The sequence below is a fragment of the Monodelphis domestica genome, chromosome 3 (genome assembly GCF_027887165.1).
Source record: "Monodelphis domestica isolate mMonDom1 chromosome 3, mMonDom1.pri, whole genome shotgun sequence".
NCBI lineage: Eukaryota > Metazoa > Chordata > Mammalia > Didelphimorphia > Didelphidae > Monodelphis > Monodelphis domestica.
In genome coordinates this window covers 48,543,954-48,564,480 of record NC_077229.1, presented here as the reverse complement: position 1 = coordinate 48,564,480, position 20,527 = coordinate 48,543,954, and the positions used below count along the sequence as shown (strand labels likewise).

General features: G+C 41.3%; 1 protein-coding gene across 1 annotated transcript in view; it reads left to right on the top strand.

Moving 5' to 3' along the window:
* The first annotated feature begins 5,742 nt into the window (after positions 1 to 5,742).
* Positions 5,743 to 20,527, top strand: part of CCDC92 (coiled-coil domain containing 92) — a 140,256-nt gene continuing 125,471 nt past the window's right edge. The window contains exon 1 of the mRNA XM_007489934.3: positions 5,743 to 5,897. The gene's annotated coding sequence lies outside the window, so the exon portion shown is untranslated. The remainder of the gene's footprint in view (positions 5,898 to 20,527) is intronic.

The window sequence follows — 20,527 nt, the reverse complement described above, 5'->3', positions numbered from 1 at the left end:
GGAAGGAAGGGAAGAAAGAAAGAAAGAAGAAAGAAAGAAAGAAAGAAAGAAAGAAAGAAAGAAAGAAAGAAAGAAAGAAAGAAAGAAAGAAAGAAAGAAAGAAAGAAAGAAAGAAGAAAGGAAGAAAGAAAGGAAGAAAGAAAGAAAGAAAGAAAGAAAGAAAGAAAGAAAGAAAGAAAGAAAGAAGAAAGAAAGAAAGAAAGAAAGAAAGAAAGAAAGAAAGAAAGAAAGAAAGAAAGAAAGAAAGAAAGAAAGAAAGAAAGAAAGAAAGAAAGAAAGAAAGAAAGAAAGAAAGAAAGAAAGAAAGAAAGTTTGAGTTCAGTCTGGAAGGAAGCCTGAGAAGCCAGAAAGTGAAGGGGAGAGCATTCTAGGTTTAGAACCAAGATTGCAATCCAGAACCTTTGACTATAAATCTAGCGCTCTTTCTTTTCTATATATTGTAATAGAAACTCTTTTCACTATGTCAATTCTTTTTTCACATCTTCTGTTTGCCTACATAGTCATAATATTGTCTTAAATTTAAGAACCATGTTTTCTAATTTCTTCTGTTAATTAAATTAACTTCCGGTTTAATCTATGAGCAATGTGTCTTGTTTAAACGTAATACAATTTGCATGCTGTCACCCCCATTAGAATGTAATTTCCTTAAGAGCAGGGACTGTCTTCACCCTTTGGGGGGGGGGGTATCCTGAGCTAACTGCTGGGAAGTTTTCCCTGATTTTGAGCTTGGATTTTTCCTCTTTGTAACTTTTACCCATAGATCCTGGCTCTTATTTTTCCTCCATATATTGTCATTTAGTTGTTTTTAGTCATATATGACTCTTCATGACCCCATTTTTATGAAAAAAATACTGGAGTGGTTTTGATGTGGGCTGAAATGCCCACAACCCCTGCCAAGTAGCTGTAGACAATCAAAAAATATGGAAACAATAACTAGTTTATTACTATGGAGCCACCTTTCAGATAAGACATATGGGTTGCTTAGATTACAATTATGAGAATATTCCTCACATACATGGCCTAAGTCCTTGATTGGGGATCCCTATAGTTTCCAAGTCACATAGGGCTAGGTTCAACAATGCTCAACTTCTACAATCCCTGTCTTCCTTAGAGTCTATGCAGAAAGGACAAAAATTGACCCAAAGTTGCCCTGGAGTATTTAACATCTCATTGACATTGTGGTTTGCTCCCCCAGTGGGCAGAGTGAATCATGGGTAAAGCCATTCAGACCAAAGTGGACCATGGGTAAAGTGACATCAGTTCCTTGGAAATAGCAGGGCAACAACCACCCAAACTACAGACTCCTTCTGTAGTAACTAATCAAGATAAAAGACAGTCTTACCCACCTTCTTACCTTATCTCACCTTACTTAACTCCCTTACTTATTTCTTCTTTTATTAGTTACAGTATTATATACTGTATATACTATATTCTCTTATAATAAAGCTTTTTCCCTCAGCATTGAGTCAGTCTGAGCAGCCATTTCTTTGGACAAAACCCTGATTTCACCTTGCCTACATCATGAGTTTGCCATTTCCTTCGCCAGCTCATTTGACAGATGAGGAAACTGAGGCAAACAGGGTAACGTGACTTGCCCAAGGCCAGACAGCTTATAAAGTGTCTGCGGTTAGATTTGAACTCATGAAGATGAGTTTTCCTGATTCCAAAGCCAGGGCTCTATTCACTATATCAACTAGCTGCTCCTTATATGCTTCTCCATATAACATTCCCTTAGAATACTTGAACACAACACCCAGATTGTCTTGAGTCTTTTTTCTTCTCTAAGCATGAAATTCCCAATTCCTTGAATCATTCTTCATATGGGATAGACTCAAGGCCCTTCCTCATCCTGTTTGCTCTCCTTTGGACACTTTCCTATAAATTTTCTTCCTGAAATGTGACATTTATACCTAGCTCAATACTTCAAATATGCTGTGACCAGGGATGTACAACAGGATGTTGCTTCCATGTTCTAGATGCTACAGAGTTGCAGGAGAAAGTTGTATTGATAAATTTTGTTCCTAAATCACATTCATTTCTTTATGTGAGATATCCCAAAATTTTTCGTACCAATTTGAGCTTTAATTATTTCAAAGGGCACTGAGTTGTTAAGACTTTGGGGATACACTGCATACTCCCACCACTACCACCCGAGTTAGCAAACCAGTCACTATGACAAAGCTTCTTTTTTAATTTCAGAAAAGCATCAATCTCATGTTACAACATATATGTGATTCCATGTCCAGAAGCCCCTCTCTTCCCAATAAAAGGTGTATTTCCTTATCTTCCCCACCCCAGCACCATTGAATTTACATAGTTTCATTACATTCATTTCAAAATGAAACTATATGGTATCTGTTGGTGATGGAATACTATTATGCTGAAAGGAATAATAAACTGGAGGGATTCCATGTGAACTGGAATGACCTCCAGGAATGGATGCAGAGTGAAAGGAGCAGAACCAGAAGAACGTTATACACAGAGACTGATACATTGTGGCACAATCGAATGTAATAGACTCCTCTACTAGCAGCAATGCAATGACCCAGGACAATTCTGAGGGACTTATGAGAAAGATGCTATCCACATCCAGAGGAAGAACTGTGGGAGCGGAAACACAGAAGAAAAACAACTGCTTGATCACATGGGTCAATGGGGATATGATTGGAGATGTAGACCCTAAACGATAACCCTAGTGCAATTATCAATAATATGGAAATAGGTCTTGATCAATGACACACATAAAACCCAGTGGAATTGCACATTAGCTAGGATGGAGAGGGGAGGGAAAGAACATGAATCATGTAACCATGGAAACTATTCTAAATTAATTAAGTAAAAATTTTCAATTAAAAAATGTAGTGTCTCCCCATTTGCACTGTTGTGGTCAGAGTAGACTGTCTGGTTCTGCTTCCTTCTTTCTGAATTGGTTGAGAGCAGTCTTCCTATGCCTCTCGGAATTCCTCACATTTGTCATTTCTCCCAGTGCAGTATTATCCCATTATTTTCATATACCACTTTCGATCTTCTAGCCATTCTCCAAGTCAAAGATGTCTGCCTTGTTCCTGGCTGCTACATCAAAAAATTCCATTGGAAGTGAGGGAAACCAAAGCCTAGAGGGATTGAGAGCCTTGCTCTGCACCACAGGCACACAAATAGTTAGCAGTAAAGCTGGCATTTGAACCAAGGTCTATTGACTCCTCGTCTAGGCTGAGACTTCACCATAACATGCCCGTCTCATTACTATGGCACTTCCCTTTCTCTCCCACGTTGCCACTTTCTAACTCGGGCTTCTAAAAACTCCTTTCTGGGGAACCTATTTCTGTCTTCCTGGCCCTAAGAGAATATTCTCTTTTCCCTTCTCTCAGTGGTTTCCACCACAAAGCTCTTTTCATTAAAAGGCACCAGGGCAAATACTTTGAAAAAGAGAATCTCCCCTTCTGCTTCCACCATTTCACCATTGGTTTCTAAGGAATGTTCCACTAATACTCATCTTCACAAGTTCAAATCCTGCCTTAGACATGTATCAGCTGTGGGATCTTGGGCAAGTCACTTAACCCTTCTGTTGCCTGCTATTCCAGTCCTACATTTCCCTCTTCATTTCTCTGGGGGCTAGAGTCCCCTTGTGGGGTCCAATAGCAAAAGTTTCATTGCTTCTAAATGCATGATATTTCCATACCTGCACATATATACACAAACACACATGTGACACATGCATACAAATATTTGTGTCATTCTTCAATCAGTCATTCTAGGTGAGGAACAAATTAAGGTAAAAGACAATTTTTCCAAGTGTATAGTTGGAAATTCTTAAACCTCTAAAAAATGACATTACCCATAATTCCTTTCTGTATTACCTAGAATCCTTTTCCCTTTTCCTTCATCCTCAAGTTTACCTGATTGTATTTAAGTTTTCTGTGACTCCTCCCTCACACTCTCTTCTTCCTCTCTGTGGAGTTAGGCAGGTCTTACTCTACTTTTTTTTATTTTAATAAATCTTATAAATATAATACTTGAGTTATTATATGTTAATTTTAAAACCCACACAAGTCAGATGGTGAAACTTTTAGAGAAACCGATGTGGGGCTATACACCTCAGCCAGAGTCAACTTCATACAAGAAGATTAGCTCTGGGCAAATTGAGACTGGTGAAACCCAGCCCTGCCAAGGGCTGTGATGGAAGACCATGAGAAAATGGCGGCATGGACTCAGTCTCCTAAGGGTTAATGTTCTGGTCTCAGCATTTCAATCTGAGCTGATAAATCTTCTTCTGGTACCCAAAGAGCAACACGAGTTCCCACCTTCCTACCGTGCACAACAGAAGGAAAGAGGTACCTTGAGTTGTGCTTCAGACATCTCAGCTCAGAATGGGACCTTCCTTTGACTTGTCCAGGTTGAATGGCAAGACCTGACCCCGTGGATGATTTGGTCTTTTTAATAATAGACTGAAAATTGCTAACAAGATGGCATCACAGATGGAAAAATGACTTTGGAACTAGGAAGATCTGAGTTCAAGTCTCTTGTCTCACACCTACTGCATGTACAACCCCAGATGAGTCATTTAACCTATTAGTGTTCCCAAGCAACTCTCTAAGACTTTCAGAGGTGTTGTGAGGATTAAGTGAGAACATGTATGTAAATCTTTGCACTCTGAATGGGCTATATAAACTGAGGCAAAAAAAAAAAATCACCTTCTCTTGGTTGCCATTCCAGTTCTACATTTTCCCTTTCATGGGGTCCAGTGGCAGGAGTTTCCCTATTTCCAAATGCATCGTATATCCACACGTGCATATATACATGCAAACACACATGCACACATGAGGTTGGAAGTTGCCATTGATTTTTGTTAGTAGAGAGATTTTGCTTAACCTATGCTAATGAAATCACAAACCTAATCCCCATGCCCATGTTGGTGAACCTCTGGGACGTGTACCGGAGTGGGTGGCTCTGTTCCCCCTCTCCACTGCACCTGGATACTTCTCACATCACCTGCTCCTCTGCCTAGCAGCCCAATGGGAGAACTTCCTCCCTCCCCAGTTTGGGGCAAGGGGATGGCTCACAAGGGGCATGAGGATGCAGTGTGGGTGCCATCTCTGCCATATGCCATTTCCATCCTCCTATCTGAAATACACATACACAGCCCCCTTCAAAGTCGGAAGAAACATTGGAAACCATCAAAAACCGCCCATATCTGAGCAAGAACCCCCTCTATATCTATAAGCCACTCAATGGGTAGACATTCAACTTCTGCTTGATGTCCTCTAAGGTGGGGAAGGCCAGGATCTCCCAGAGCAACTCCACATTATGATTGCATTCAGTGTCTCACCATTCGGTCAAGCTTCATTCATACATTCAACAAGCATTTATTGATTTCTTCCCATGGAGACTGGGAACTCGAATACAAGTCTGCCTTCCACCCCTACTGCCCCAATGTGGTTCTAATTCGAGTTCAATGGATCACTCAGAGCCAAAGGGTTCAAAACATATTCTGATGCTCCCAGAAGTTAAAAGAAAGGAGCAAAGAAGTTCCCTGGTATCTCAAGGCCTCCCTGCCATAGTCTTGGAACTGGCACTAGATCCTCCTTGCCCAAAAGGACCACAGCTTGGCCCCAGATCAATCCATCTGGAGCAAGGTTGCCCAGACTGCTGAGGTCTATTGTTCCATAACTTCTGCACTCACAATTGTCCTGGCTGTTGCTATGGGATTGTTGAGGGGTTTTCTGTTAGGTCCAAGTGACTGGCATAATAATTCTCATGGCTATGGAGTCCTATCTTGATGGTCCGTTGTGATCTGGATCTCCAAGAGACTGTCGTGGTGCCCAATTCTGAAACTGGCTTCATGATGGAAAATACAGAGAAAAGGAATTGTCTTGGCCCATAACACCTCCATTTCAAAGGTATTGCTGCGGCTTGATTTATAACTTAATGGCATATTTTCCTCTATTTATGAAGGTGAGGCAAAATTCCGATGTTCTAAAACTCCATTGAACCCGTGATCTCATCAGTATAAGTCAGCAGTTCCCAATGCTTTTTCTTCTTTCACAAACTCCTTTTAACAACTACAACAAAATTGTTACAAAACTCCAACATAATTTAACATCCTATTTATACAATTCTTTTAGATTTATTCATTAAGTGCTTACGATAACTACAATATTTTCATCCCCCAAAGTTCCAAATGAACATTTGCTTTACATAATTAAAAACTATAAAATTTTATTCTATCTAAAATTATGAGAATTCTAAATATAGATTTATGAAATTAATTCTAAACAAATTCCAAACCTTTTATGTGGGATATTCTCTAAGGATTAAAAATGTCCAGTAAGACTTCATATGCTTATGATTATCCGTAAGGCTTCATATTAAATTTATTTTATAAATTTTGTTGAATATAAATAGCATTTTAATGAAATAAATTAGAACTTGGAAGATGTTGACCATAATATAATAATCATGTACAATCAATTGCAGAATTGGGCTTTTTAGTTAAACAAAGGTTTATAATATTTGGATCAGAACCAGACAAATGCAGTCTTAACATATGGTTCCACATCAAATTTCTTTCTTAATTTCTACTTAAAACAAGAATAAAGTAAAAATACTTGCTCACCCAAATCTGAGAGGGAAAATGAATAGTAGGAGAATTTTACAAGCACTCTTGTTTAGAGGTAGAAATTGATTTCTATTTTTAGCCACCTAACCATTAGTGATTAGTGATGGCATTTCATTTTCTATTGGCTAATGACAAACACTACATCAATGATAAATTTACTTTAAGTTCAATTACATTTGCTTTATTTTTTAGCAATGCTTATATTTAAAATAGCTTTTCTAAAGAAACATTCTCTCCACATGTGCCTTTATTCTCTTCTTTCTTCATCACACTGGCTAAACTCAGAAATTCTATTAAATGGCTGACCAATATTGCTTTTGGAAAATCTTTTTTACATTGAAATTTTTTATTTAATTAATTAATTAATTTAGAATAATTTTCCATGGTTACATGATTCATGTTCTTTCCCTCCCCTCCTCTCACCCACCCCCGCTGTAGCCAACAAGCAGTTCACTGGGTTTTACAAGTATCATTGATCAAGACCTATTTCCATATTATTAATATTTGCACTAGGATGATTGTTTAGAGTCTACATCCCCAATCAAATCCCCATAAAACTACATGATTAAGCAGTTCTTTTTCTTCTGTGTTTCTGCTCCCACAGTTCTTTCTCATAAATCCCTCAGAACTGTCCTGGATCATTGCATTGCTACTAGTAGAGAAGTCCATTACATTTGACTGTGCCACAGTGTATCCATCTCTGTGTACAATGTTCTCCTGGTTCTGCTCCTTTCACTCTGCATCAATTCCTGGAGGTCGTTCCAGTTCATGTGGAGTCCCTCCAGTTCATCATTCCTTTGAGCACAATAGTATTCCATCACCATTAGACACCACAATTTGTTCAGCCATTCCCCAAATGAAGGGCATCCCCTCATTTTCCAATTTTTGGCCACCATAAAGAGTGTGGCTATGAATATTTTTGTACAAGTCTTTTTCCTTATTATCTCTTTGGGGTATAAACCCAGCAGTGCTATGGCTAGATCAAAAGACATGCAGTCTTTTAAAGCCCTTTGGGCATAGTTCCAAATTACCATCCAGAATGGTTAGACCAATTCACAACTCCACCAGTAATGCATTAATGTCCCAACTTTGTCACATCCCCTCCAGCATTCATTACTTTCCTTTGCTGTCATGTTAGCCAATCTGCTAGGTGTGAAATGGTACCTCAGAGTTGTTTTGATTTGCATTTCTCTGATTATAAGAGATTTAGAACACTTTTTCATGTGCTTATTGATAGTTTCTTTTGAATAAATTGATTGGGCAAAAGAACAGTAAATTAAGTGGGATAAATTTAAATCAGAAAATAACCTTAATATTGCAACGAGAAGCAATAGAAGGTTGCAGAACATTTGTGATGATCTGTAATGTTCTCAAGATGGCTTCTAATGCACATGCCCAGTGATCATGATGAAGAGCCTTACATTTGTGTTGCAAAAATGAAAAATGTTGTACCAACTTGATTCCATAATTTCACAGCTAATAAAATACAATTATAGAGAAGCAGAGGGACTGAGAGAGCCATTCTGGTGCAGTGTACTAAACAGAAATGAAACAATGAGCACGTATCTGATCATCCATTAGGAATTGGTTTATGCTTAAATTTAAAACCCTTATGACAGTTTGAAAATAATTTGATGACAGGTTGATAAACCACAAGAACATGCATTTAGAAGTAGAGTTTGATGTAAATCATTGTGCAAACACAGAAAATCTCTGTGTGATCATAATGATTTCAAATTACTTCAGAAGCAAATTACTACTAATAATAATAGTTAACATTTCTATAGCACTAGTGCCAGGCATTTTGACAAATATTATTTCTTTTGAACCTCACAAAAAACCTGGGAGGTAGGAGCTATTATCATCCCCACTTTATAGATTAGGAAACGAAGGCAAACAGAGGTGAAGTGACTTGCCCAGGATCAAACTACTAGCACGTATCATAAGCTTGATTTTCACTCAGGTCTCTCTGACTGTAAATCTGGTGCTCTATCCATTGTACCAACTAACTGCCCTTATAATAATCCTCCTTCAAATTCTAGCCCTTCTGCTTTTGATTATCTCCATTTTATCCTGTCTGTAGCTTGTTTGTATAGTTTCCCTCATGAGACTGTGAACAGTGACCATATTTTGCCTTTCATCATATACACTTAGCAGAATGCCTAGAATATAGTAGGTGCTTAATAAGTGTTCATTGACTTGATTGATTTGCTTTTAGAGGAAATTATTTCACAGAGGAAAAATATATTTATAATGCAATTAGGCTATTTTTTACTACTTAAGGTGCCTTTAAAGAATTTTTAGAATTAACCTCTCAGACCATCATCGTGAATTCATGAATTCCCAAATGCAGTCTCATAAACAATGATTGGGATCACAAGGACAAGAAAGGGGGAAAATCAAGTTCCCAAAGTTCTTATAAGAAAAGGGGGCAGAAGCCGTTTACCCATACTACTGCCCAGTGCAAAAACTCCCAAACTTGTCACAGATGGCATTCCTGGAATTTGCTGCTGAGGAGATCACTTGCATTCCTTGCTGTGGCTTTTTCCAAATGTTCCATCCCATAGAGATTTAATGAAACTTCTGAATAAAAAGGCCTCAGTTTGGTGTCCCATTGGCTAATCTTAGGGGGCATCATGCCAGCCAGCCTCTTCGAGTCATGGGGAGGATGAGAAAAGTGGCAAAGGCCCAGTTAAGCAATTAGATGCCACCACAAAACACATTAGTGCCGTGAAAGGTTCAGCCTGGGCAAGAGAAGGACTGGGGGAAAACAGATGAAAAACTCTCCTGGACCCTACAAAGAATTTCTCATTTCCCCAAGTATCAAATAACCCCAGACATCTTACATAGGCATCATTTGCTGAATTGCTATAGATCAAATTCTGGTGTACCAGACTAAAATACTCTTTAAAATGTTTTTGTCGAAAAGAGGTGATCCACTGGTAAGAGCTTGGAAGTCGTGTTGGACAAAAATTCCGTCCAATAAACCTTTATTAACTCTACTACCTAGGGGCAGTTCGGCAGCAATAGAGTGCAAAGAATCTCTGGTCTGGAGTCAAGAAGACTCCTCTTGCTGAGTTCAAATCTGGTCTTAGACACTTATGAGCTGCATGACCGTGGGTGAGGCATTTCACCCTGTTTGCCTCAGTTTCTCCATATGATAAATGAGCTAGAGAAGGAAATGGCAAACTAGTTTTGTGACCCTGGGCAAGTCACTTTACCCTGTTTATCTCAGTTTCCTCATCTGTCACATGAGTTGGAGAAGGAAATAGCCAACCTGGGCGACTCACTTCACCCTGTTTGCCTCAGTTTCCTCATCTGTCAAATAAGCTGAAGAAGGATATGGCAAACCACTCTAATATCTTTGCCAAAAAACCCTAAAAGGGGGCCACAAAGAGTCAGATACAACTGAAATAACTGAACAACAGTAAGAAGATGGTTCAGGGAATAGAAAGTACTGACCATGAAATCAGGAAGCCTTGAATTCAAATTCAGCGTCAGATCCTTGCTAGCTGATTGGGATGTCCTTTAAGGGCTACCTGCCTCGGTTTCTTCATCTATAAAATGGGGGTGATAATAACATCTGCTTCTTAAGATTGTTGTGAGGGTAAAATAAGTTGTTTGGATTTTGAAACCATTAAAGCAATAGCCTTCCCCTTCCCTTGCTCCCTCTTTCCTCCCCTTCCTCCTCCTCCCCACTGACTTTTCTCCTCTCCCCACCCTGCTGCTCCCCAGGCAGGGCCAGGTAAGGATTTCCATGCAAGCTCTAAGGCCACCTTTCAAACTCTGTGGAAGAAGGAAACTGCAGGTCGGAGGCAGTGGGAGCTCAGAGCACAGCTGGATCACTGTCCATCAATCAGTCATCAAGCATCGATTCTTTGCTATCTATAATTGGCTGATCCTGTAACAGACCCGGAAAGCTCCCCACTGAAGTTGCTGGAAGGTGGAGTCCCTCCCAGGCTCTATCTATCCCTGGAGGGACAATGTGGGAGATTAGCAGTGGGCAAAGGTCCAAGGGGAACAGTCAGATATTGACAGTCTGGGATCCCTGGTGCTTTAAGAGCTAACCAGGTGATCCTTGGAGTGTGCTGGGGGAATGGACAGCTCCCTCTTGCCCGAAGGGCTGTGGGAGCTTCCACAAAAGACTCATTGTGGGAACTCAGGAAGTCTTTCTGGAGGCATCAATCACGCCTTACCTGGAGCTGTTTACCCCTAACACAATGTCATATAAGGGAAAGGAGTGGGGAGGGGAGCAGAGGACCTTGATAAAATGAGTCTCCCTCCTGGACCCAGCCTATTGGGGAAGAGTGCCTGGTGAGGCTTCCCCCAAAGCCATTGGAGGAAAGGAACTCTTATGCAAGGATCATCAGTTGAGGATGTCTCAGCAAGAAAAAAAAAATGTTGAGGGAAAAGAGGAAAATCTAAGGAGAATTCTCAGCAGTTTCAGAAGGTAGGAGGAAATCTTAATAACAACTGATGATATGTGGTACACTGGGAAAGAGGCTTGCACCTCAGTTTCCATCTCTGTCAAAAAGGAAGCGGTCAAACAAAAAAGCCCTCTAAGATTTCTCCCAGCTTAAGATCTTATGAAAGAGATGGATTTGTACCACTGCTGGGCTTGTACCCCAAAGAGATAATAAGGAAAAACATCTGTACAAAAATATTTTAGCTGCATTTTTTTATGGTGGCAAAAAATTGGAAAATGAGGGGATGCCCTTCAATTGGGAATGGCTGAACAAATTATGGCATCTGTTGGTGACGGAATACTATTGTGCTCAAAGGAATAATAAACTGGAGGGATTCCATGTGAACTGGAAAGACCTCCAGGAATTGATGCAGTGAGAGGAGCAGAACCAGGAGAACATTGTATACAGAGACTGATACATTGTGGCACAATCAAATGTAATGGACTTCTCTACTAGCAGCAATGCAATGACCCAGGACAATTCTGAGGGACTGATGAAAAAGATGCTATCCACAACCTGAGAAAGAACTGTGGTATCAGAAACACAGAAAAAAAAATTGCTTGTGATGGGATCATGATAGGAGATGTAGACCCTAAATGATAACCCTAGTGCAAACATCAATAATATGGAAATAGGTCATGATCAATGACATGCATAAAACCCAGTGGAATTGCGCATGAGCTCTGAGGGGAGGGGAGGGAAAGAACATGAATCATGTAACCATGGAAAAAACATTCTAAATTAATTAAATAAAAATTTTCAATTAAAAAAAGTTTTTAAGTAAATTGAATCATTTAAAAGAAAGAAAGAAAGAAAGAAAGAAAGAAAGAAAGAAAGAAAGAAAGAAAGAAAGAAAGAAAGAAAGAAAGAAAGAAAGAAAGAAAGAAAGAAAGAAAGAAAGAAAGAAAGAAAGAAAGAAAGATGAATTTGAAGTAAAAAAACTTCAGGTCGATCCCTACTTGGCCATCAATTATCTGTGAGACCTTATAAATGTCACCTAACTTCTCTGGAACTCATTTCCTCATCTGTAGCAGGAGGAAACTGGAGTAGATGGACTCAGATCCCTTCTAGCCCTAGCGCTATGAGCTCCTATGAGCCTATAACATTAGGTTAGCACTTAAAAGTTGGTAACGCATTTTATTTTTTTTCTTTCTTTTTTTTTATTGTCATGAAAAGCAGATTTCCACATTAGGCATTGTTATAAGAGCACACTCATACAAATCCAAAAGCCTGTAATAAAACCATGAATACACTGATGTGAAAGAGGACTCCATCAGTTCTCTCTCTGGAGGGGGAGAGCATTCCCCATCATAAGCCTTTCAGGATTGTCCCAGATCATTGCACTGCTGAGAGTAGCCAAGTTTTCACAGATAATCATTGGCCAAAATTGCTGTTGCTGTGAACAAAAATCTCCCAGTTCTGCTTATTGCCCTCTGCATGAGTTCTTGCAGATCTTTCCAGGTAAAGAACTTTATATGAACAATCCTTCTTTGAGGATACCACTGCAGTTATTATAGAGAGGAAAGAAAAAACTCTCAGAGAGTAAATGATTGTCCCAGAGTCATAGAGATAACAAGTGTCAGAGGCTGAACGCAAGCTGAATTCTTAGGGACTCTAAATCAGCAGGAAAGATCTGGTTGTTAAATGTTCATCTTGGCCTTTGAAATTAACAAATTCTACCAGTGGGGCTTAAGTTATTGTTTTGTTGATTGTCTGGACTTGAGAAAGTGATGGAGAAAAATGTTAATAATGCAGATTGATCTTCAAAGTATGGCAAATTGTAATCTAGCAAGAAAAATTTAAGAAATAGAACTAAAAAAAATTAAAAGTGTGTCAAGAATGTATAATTGATATAGATTATCAGTTACCTTCTCAATCACTGGAGGGAGAGAATTGGGAACTCAAAAGATTTTTAAATGAATGTTAAAATAAAGTCTAATTTTATTTTTATTAATTAACTAAAAACAATTTTAATTTTAAAACCATGTGGGTATATGATTGGGGATGTTGACTTTAAATGATCCCTCTATTGCAAATATAAATAATATGGAAATAGGTTTTGAACAATGATACATGCATAAGCCAGTGGAATTGTGCATCAGCTCAGGGAGGGAAGAGGGAAGGGAAAGAATATGAATCATATAGCCATGGGGAAATATTCTTAATTAATTAATTAATTAATTTAAAAACATTTTAAATCACGGTTGGAAAAGAAGTGTCAGGGTTATTTATTACTGGAGAGAGAGAGAGAGATTAAATATTTACCAGCATGCCCTTGTCCACTCTAACAAGTTTCACTCTCTACCTCCTTTAATCCATTGACTTTTTCTTACCTCACCTGGCAGGAAGAGTCTTGAAAATGAGGATGGAAAGGGAATTAAAGCCCTTCAAAATGCCCTTCATATAGTTGGATCCAGATGAGTTAACCAGAATGGGTTGAGAATAAATAGTTTCCATGTCCACCCCTTGCAGAGACTTTATATGTATTCCTTAAGGCGTTCAAGACTCTCAGTTCCTAGCAATAGATGTGGCCTGTTGGTCAGATGAGTCTAGCTTTCTCTCTGCCTCAGTGAGATAAGGCTGTCATTTCAGTGGTGTGGGTCTGCCCTCTTCCACTAAAGCACAAAGCAAACACCCCCTCTACAACTTGGTCATAAAGATATGTTCCTATATTGCCTGAACATCTGCAAAGCCCTTTCTTCATCACCACTCTGTGAAGCTGACAGTGGGGGCATTTTTATCCCCAGTTTACAGATGAGAAAATGGAGGCTTGGAAAGATTGATTCCTTCTCTGATGCCCACAAACCTATCCAGGTCTTTTGTTGTTCAGTCATTTTTCAGTTGTGCCCAATTCTTTATGGCCCCATTTGGGGTTTTCTTGGCAAAGATCCTACAGTGGTTCAACATTTCCTTCTGTAGCTCATTTGACAGATGAGGAAACTGAGGGTCGTGTTAAGTGACTTGCCTAGGGTCTCATGGCTAGTGTCTGAGAATTGCCACATCTATAGAATCCATCCCCCTGCCACTTCTAAAAGCTTCGCTAGCTTATTAGGATGGTCCTCCAACCGCAGAGATGGAATCTGCTCCTAGACCTGCTGTCTATCTTCAGAGCTGGATAGGACCAAGGAGAGGGCTCATATTCTTGTATTTGGTTATTCAGGGTTACCAGCCCACCACGGTGAATTATTGGAGGAGGACTCTGGTGGAGACCAATAACCCACAATTCCCTGAGTTCACTCATTTCTAAACTACTGATGGTGGCAAATCATTAAAAGCCTTCCATCTGATAAATGCCATCAGATGATGGCAATAAGAGAAGTCAAGAAAATGCCTAAAGCCTAGATCTGACCGATCACATCTCACCCACTACTTAATAAACTTCAGTGGCTCCCTATTACCTCCACTGTCAACTATAAAATCCTCTGTTGGCTTTCAAAGCCCTTTATAATCTGACCCCTTCCTTCCCACCTTTGCGATCTCCTTACACCTTTCTCCATCCCCCCACTCCCACCCCACAGGCACACATATTCTTCAATCCAGGGACACTAGCCTCTTTGCGAGTCCCGGAACAAGACCCTGCACCTCCCACCTCTGAGTGCTTCCCACTCCCAGGCACTATTCTCCACTTTCTGTTTTTCTATCTCCTGTGTTTAACACAGTGCTCGCCATCTAGAAGGTACTTGATAAATGCCCATTTCATTGATAGATTGACTGATGTATGCCCAGATTCCTTGACTCCAAATCTGTCATCACTAGAAAGATGGATCCTCCGAAATACATACATTCTACTCCAAATTATCTCGTTTGCTCTATATGTATCTTGCATTTAGTTCTATGTGCATTGTTGTTCATTTGCTTCTCTTTCTCTGCCTTCCTGTCTCTGCCTCTCTGATTCTCCCTATCTCTCTCCGTCTCAGTCTCTGCCTCTTTGTTTTTCCATATATTTTTGTCTCTGTCTCTCTATCTCTCTGTTTCTCCCTAGCTCACTGTCTCTGTCTCTTTCTCTGACTCTATTTCTTCCTCTCTGCCTTTGTCTCTTGTTTTTCCCTATGTCTCTGTTTCTCATCTGTTTCTCATCTCTCTCTCTCTCTCTCTCTCTCTCTCTCTCTCTCTCTCTCTCTCTCTCTCTCTCTCTCTCTGCCTGTCTCTCTCTCTGCCTGTCTCTGCCTCTGTCTCTCTGTTTCTCTCTACCTCTGTCTCTCTCCCCTCTCTCTCTCTGCCTCTCTCTGCCTGTCTCTGCCTCTGTCTCTCTGTTTCTCTCTGCCTCTGTCTCTCTCCCCTCTCTCTCTCTGCCTCTCTCTGCCTCTGTCACTCTGTCTCTGTCTCTGTCTCTCTTTCTCTCTCTCCCTCCCCCCCTCTCTCTCTTCCCCCCTCTCTGCCTCTGTCACTCTGTCTCTGTCTGTCTCTCTTTCTCTCTCTCCCTCCCCCCCTCTCTCTCTCTTCTCCCCTCTCTGCCTCTGTCACTCTGTCTCTGTCTCTCTTTCTCTCCCTCCTTCCCTCCCTCCCTCCTTCTCTCTCTCTTTCTCTCCCTCCCTCTCTCCCTCCCTCTCTCTCTCTCTCTGCCTCTCTCTGCCTCTGTCTCTCTGTCTCTCTCTGTCTGTCTGTCTCTCTCTCACACACACTTCTTTGAGAAGAGTCTACCCTCAGTGAGCCTCAGGGTCTTCATCTGTAAAAAGGAATAATGGCATCATAGGGCTGAGGTAAGGATTTAAGAAAAAACTATGGAGGGAAGCTAGGTGGCTCAGTGGATTGAGAGTCAGACCTAGAGATGGGAGGTCCTGGGTTCAAATCTGGCCTCAGACACTTCCCAACTGGGTGACCCTGGGCAAGTCACTCGACCCCCATTGCGTAGCCCTTACTGCTCTTCTGCCTTGGAGCCAATATTAGTATTAAGTAATACTAAGAAAGAAGGTTTTCATTTGTTTGTTTTTTGTTTTTTAAATCCTCACCTTCTGTCTTAGAATCAAGACTGTGTATTGGTACTAGAAAACTAGAAAAGACTAAAATAGGACATCTTTCTTCTACTTTGGAAAACTGTGGATGGAATATCACTGTTAAACAACACATTGGGGGCAGCTAGATGACACAGCAAGCAGACAGAGCTGCAGACTTTGTATTAGGAGGACCTGGGTTCAAATCCGACCTCAGATACTTCCTAGCTGTGTGACCCTAGGCAGGTCACTTAGACTCCCATTTACCTAGCCCTTACCCTTCTGTCTTAGAGCTGCTACTAGGATAGAAAGTAGGGATTTAAAAAGAGAGAGAGAAACAACACACTGTGATGACTGAGTTGTTGCTCCCTAGGAAGGTTGGACTGGATCATTATCAACCGAGAAAATATTTGCAAAGCTCTTGGCACAGTACCTGACACACAGTAGGTGCTCTAGAAATGCCCTAGAAGGGCCCTTGTAAATCTGAGCCTATAAAAAGGAATGTATCGGCCAAAAGCCAGAGCTGAGACAATTAAGAGGGACTAATTCCAGATCACAGTCTTAGGTTCTAAAGAGGGAAAATAAAGTCTGTCCATCCATACTGAACCCCAGGGTTAGGGTTAGGGTTAGTCTGTCAGTCCCAGAGATGGCAGCAAAGGAGTTTATATTCTATTCTAGAGGCAATAGGGAGCCACTGAAGCTTCTTGAGGAGTGGAGAGTTCTCCATGATTAGTCCTGTGCTTTAGGGATATCAATTTAGCAGATGTGGGAAAGACAGATGGGAGAGGGTGGAAGCTGGAGACAGGCCATCAACTAGAAGTCATTCAACTGGACTGAGGATACCCAACCCTACGTGTTGACTCCAAATCCAGCACTTGCAAATGGAGGAATCGGGCGGAGTGTTCGAAAAGGACATTGGTGGGGAAAAGGCAGTCAATCAAGATGGTGAAGGATCTTGAGGGAAATATTAGGAGGGATACTGAGGATCAGAGAAACCAAATGACTTGCTCAGAGTCAAATGATTAATTGTCAGGAAGGAGCAATCACAGTGCTGGGGCCTCTTGGTCCCAAAGGTGGTAGCCAGGCCCAGGCTATGGTGGAACCTCTCAACCGAAGAGATGGGGCAGTGCTGGATGAATGAGAATTCTTGGATCAAGGCTCCCGAGGAAAGGGCAAGAGATTTCCTGAACAACAATGAGTAGTTCTTAGTGACCAGTAACACAGTAGATAGAGCACTAGCCTAGAGTCAAGAAGACCCAAGTTCAAATCCAGCCTCAGACATTTATTAGCTGTATTGTTGTTTAATTGAGTCCAATTCTTTGTGACCCCACTTTAGGGTTTTTTCTTGGCAAAGATAATAGAGTGGCTTACCATTTCTTTATCCAGCTCATTTTAAAGATGAGAAAAATGAAGCAGAGTTAAATGACTTGCCCAGGGTCACACAGCTAGAAAGTATCTGAGGTCAGATTTGAACTCAGGTCCTCCTGACTCCAGGTCTGGCACTCTATCCATTGTACCACCTAATTACCCAGGATCATACTAGCTGTGTACCCCTAAGAAGGTCATTTCACTTCTGCCTGTCTCAACCATAAAATTGGCATAATTGTTGTATCGAATGAGATCATATTTGTGAAGAAGCAAACTTGATCCCCTTCTCTTCCCTTTCTTTCCTTTCCTTCCCTGGACTTCTAAAGAGAAAAAAGGGTTCCACTTGAATTCCTGAACCCAAGCTTCTAGAAAGAAAGAGAATAAGCATGTGAAGGGAGCCACGAGGAGAGCTTGTCTTTGTCCTCCACCATCCCGTTGTGATCCTAAAGGAAAAAGAATGGGCTTTCCAGGCAAAATTAACTTTCTACGTGGCCTCCAGCCTAGAAGACTGAAGGTCCCTAAAGAGAAGGGATTATAGATTTTGACCTAGAAGGGTCTTTAGAAACCATTGAGTTCAACTATCCCATTTTACAGAGGAGGAACCTGAGGCCCAGAAGTAACTTGCCCAGGATTGCATAGCCAATAGGTATCTTGGGTGAAATTTGAACCTAGGTCCTCCTCGCTCCAAAGGTGGCCCATCATCCACTTTCCTGTGCCATGGAGGCCTCAAGCACTGGTCTGTCTCTTCTTGGGGAGTTTCACCCATAGGCTGGCATTTAGGAGTCAAGAGGACTGTGTGGATAGATAGTACTTATGATAGAGATAAAGAGCTGTCCAGCCATTTCCTTTTGGTATTCCTCCTGTGAGGTGAAATCAAGGCCAGTCTTAAAGCGCCATATTTGTAGGTCTCTGTGCTTTCTTTGTCTTCTTTTTTTTATTTAGAATATTTTTCCATGGTTCCATGATTCATGATCCTGATCCCCCCCCTTAGCCTCGGTGCTTTCAAGGGAGCTAGTGGTCCCTTTGCCCCAACCTGGAGAGATCCAGATGCTCCCAGGAGACACCCAGGTTGGGGGCAGATTTGTCTTGATCGATGGATGTGTACTAACAACCCACGTGGAAGTTGAGTCTGCATTGACATTCTCTCCATCACTTTCTTAAGTCAGGGCAAGCAACAAAATCAGAAAGCAAGCCCTGATTTGTAAGCATTTGTGATTCCACTGAAAATCCAACCATCTGGCTGGAAAGCCTGGATGAGCTGATTCCAACATACCCCAGAGGCAAAACAAGTCATATTCCAGGCAGTTGGGGAGGAACGGGGAAGGTGAGTGAAATAACGAATTTGTGAGATGCTCTCAACATTGAACCGGCTCATGGAATTATAGAATTTTTTGTTCATCAGTTGTATCTGGCATTCTGGAACCCTCTCTGGGGTTCCCTTGGTAAAGATCCTGCAGCAACTCGCCATTTCCTTCTCCAACTCATTTGACAGTTGAGGAAACTGAGGCAAACAGCATTAAGGGACTTGCACAGGGTCACATAGCTAGTGATATATCTGAGGCAAAATCTGAACTCAGGTCTTCTTGGCTCCAGGTCCACCTAGCTGAATATAGGTTATCTATAATAGAGCAGGCACAGCCATCCTAAACTATCCCTTGTAGGAGAAGATTGGTTTTTTTTTTAATGTTTTTACTTTAACCTATTGAAGAAAAAAGCAGAGAGACAGAGACAAAGCTAGAGGGAGGAGGGGGAGAGAGGGAGAGGAAGAGAAAGAAAGAGAGAGACAGAGAGAGACAGAAACAGAGAAAGAAGAGATAGACAGACAGAAAGAGAGAGAGGAGAGACAGAGAAAAAGCAAGTAGGAGAGAGAGAAGAGAGAGGGGGGGAGAGAGAGGGAGAGAGAGAAAGAGAGAGAGACAGAGAGACAGAGAGACACAGTGAGAAAGAGAGACAAAGAGAGAGAGGAGAGACAGAGAGACAGAGAGAGAGAGAGACAGACTGACAGAGAAGAGATAGAGAAAGAGAGAGGCAGAGAGGAAAGACAGAGAGAGGAGAGATAGAGAAACAGAAAGAGACACAGAGAGAGACAGAGAGAAGAGATAAAGAGAGGGGGGAGAGAGAAAGGAGAGAGAGAAAGAGAGAGAGAGACAGAGAGAGGAGCGACAGAGAGAGAGAGAGAGAGAGAGAGAGAGAGAGAGAGAGAGAGAAAGAAAGAGAGAGAGAGAGAGAAAGGGAGGGAGGGAGGGAGAGAAAGAGACAGAGAAAGAGAGAGAGAGGGAGAGAGAGACAGAGACAGAGACAGAGTGACAGAGGCAGAGAGAGGCAGAGAGAGGGGAGGGAGAGAGAGAGAGAGGGAGGGAGAGAAAGAGAGAGAGAGGGAAAGAGAGAGAGGGAGGGAGGGAGGGAGGGAGGGAGAGACAGAGACAGAGACAGAGTGACAGAGGCAGAGAGAGGCAGAGGGGGGGGAGAGAGAGACAGAGAGACAGAGAGACAGAGAGACAGAGAGAGAGAGAGAGAGAGAGAGAGAGAGAGAGAGAGAGAGAGAGAGAGAGGAGAGAGAGGAGAAATAGAGAAAGAGAGAGGAAAGAGAGAGAAGAGACAGAGACAGAGAGGAGAGAGAGGCAAAGAGAGAAGAGAGAGAGAGAGAGGAGAAATAGAGAAAGAGAGAGGAAAGAGAGAGAAGAGACAGAGAGGAGAGACAGGCAGAGAGAGAAGAGAGAGAAAGAAGAGAGAGAGAGAGAGAAGAGAGAGAGAGAGAGAGAGAGAGAGAGAGAGAGAGAGAGAGAGAGAAGCTTCTCTAATAACTCATATAGAACACTTTTCAGCCAGAGACAAGCTAACAGGCACTTCCAGTTTTTGAGGGCTGGGTTTTTCCATTTGGAGGCACCCAGGTTTATTTAGAAAGAGCAGATTTTCAGCTCACTTTCAACCATCCTCATTTTACCTCTCTGGACCCAAATACTATATTGTTTCAGTTTAACAGCTATTCTCTCCCAAACAGAGAAAGACCTGAATTGCCACCACAAAGCAGGAAAGGAGGAGGGAAGGGGGGAAAAAAAGATAGAGAAACAGGCAAACTATTTCCTGCAATGAAACTCAATCCAATTTGACTTAAAAATAGCCAGGAAATCCACACCTAAGAGACC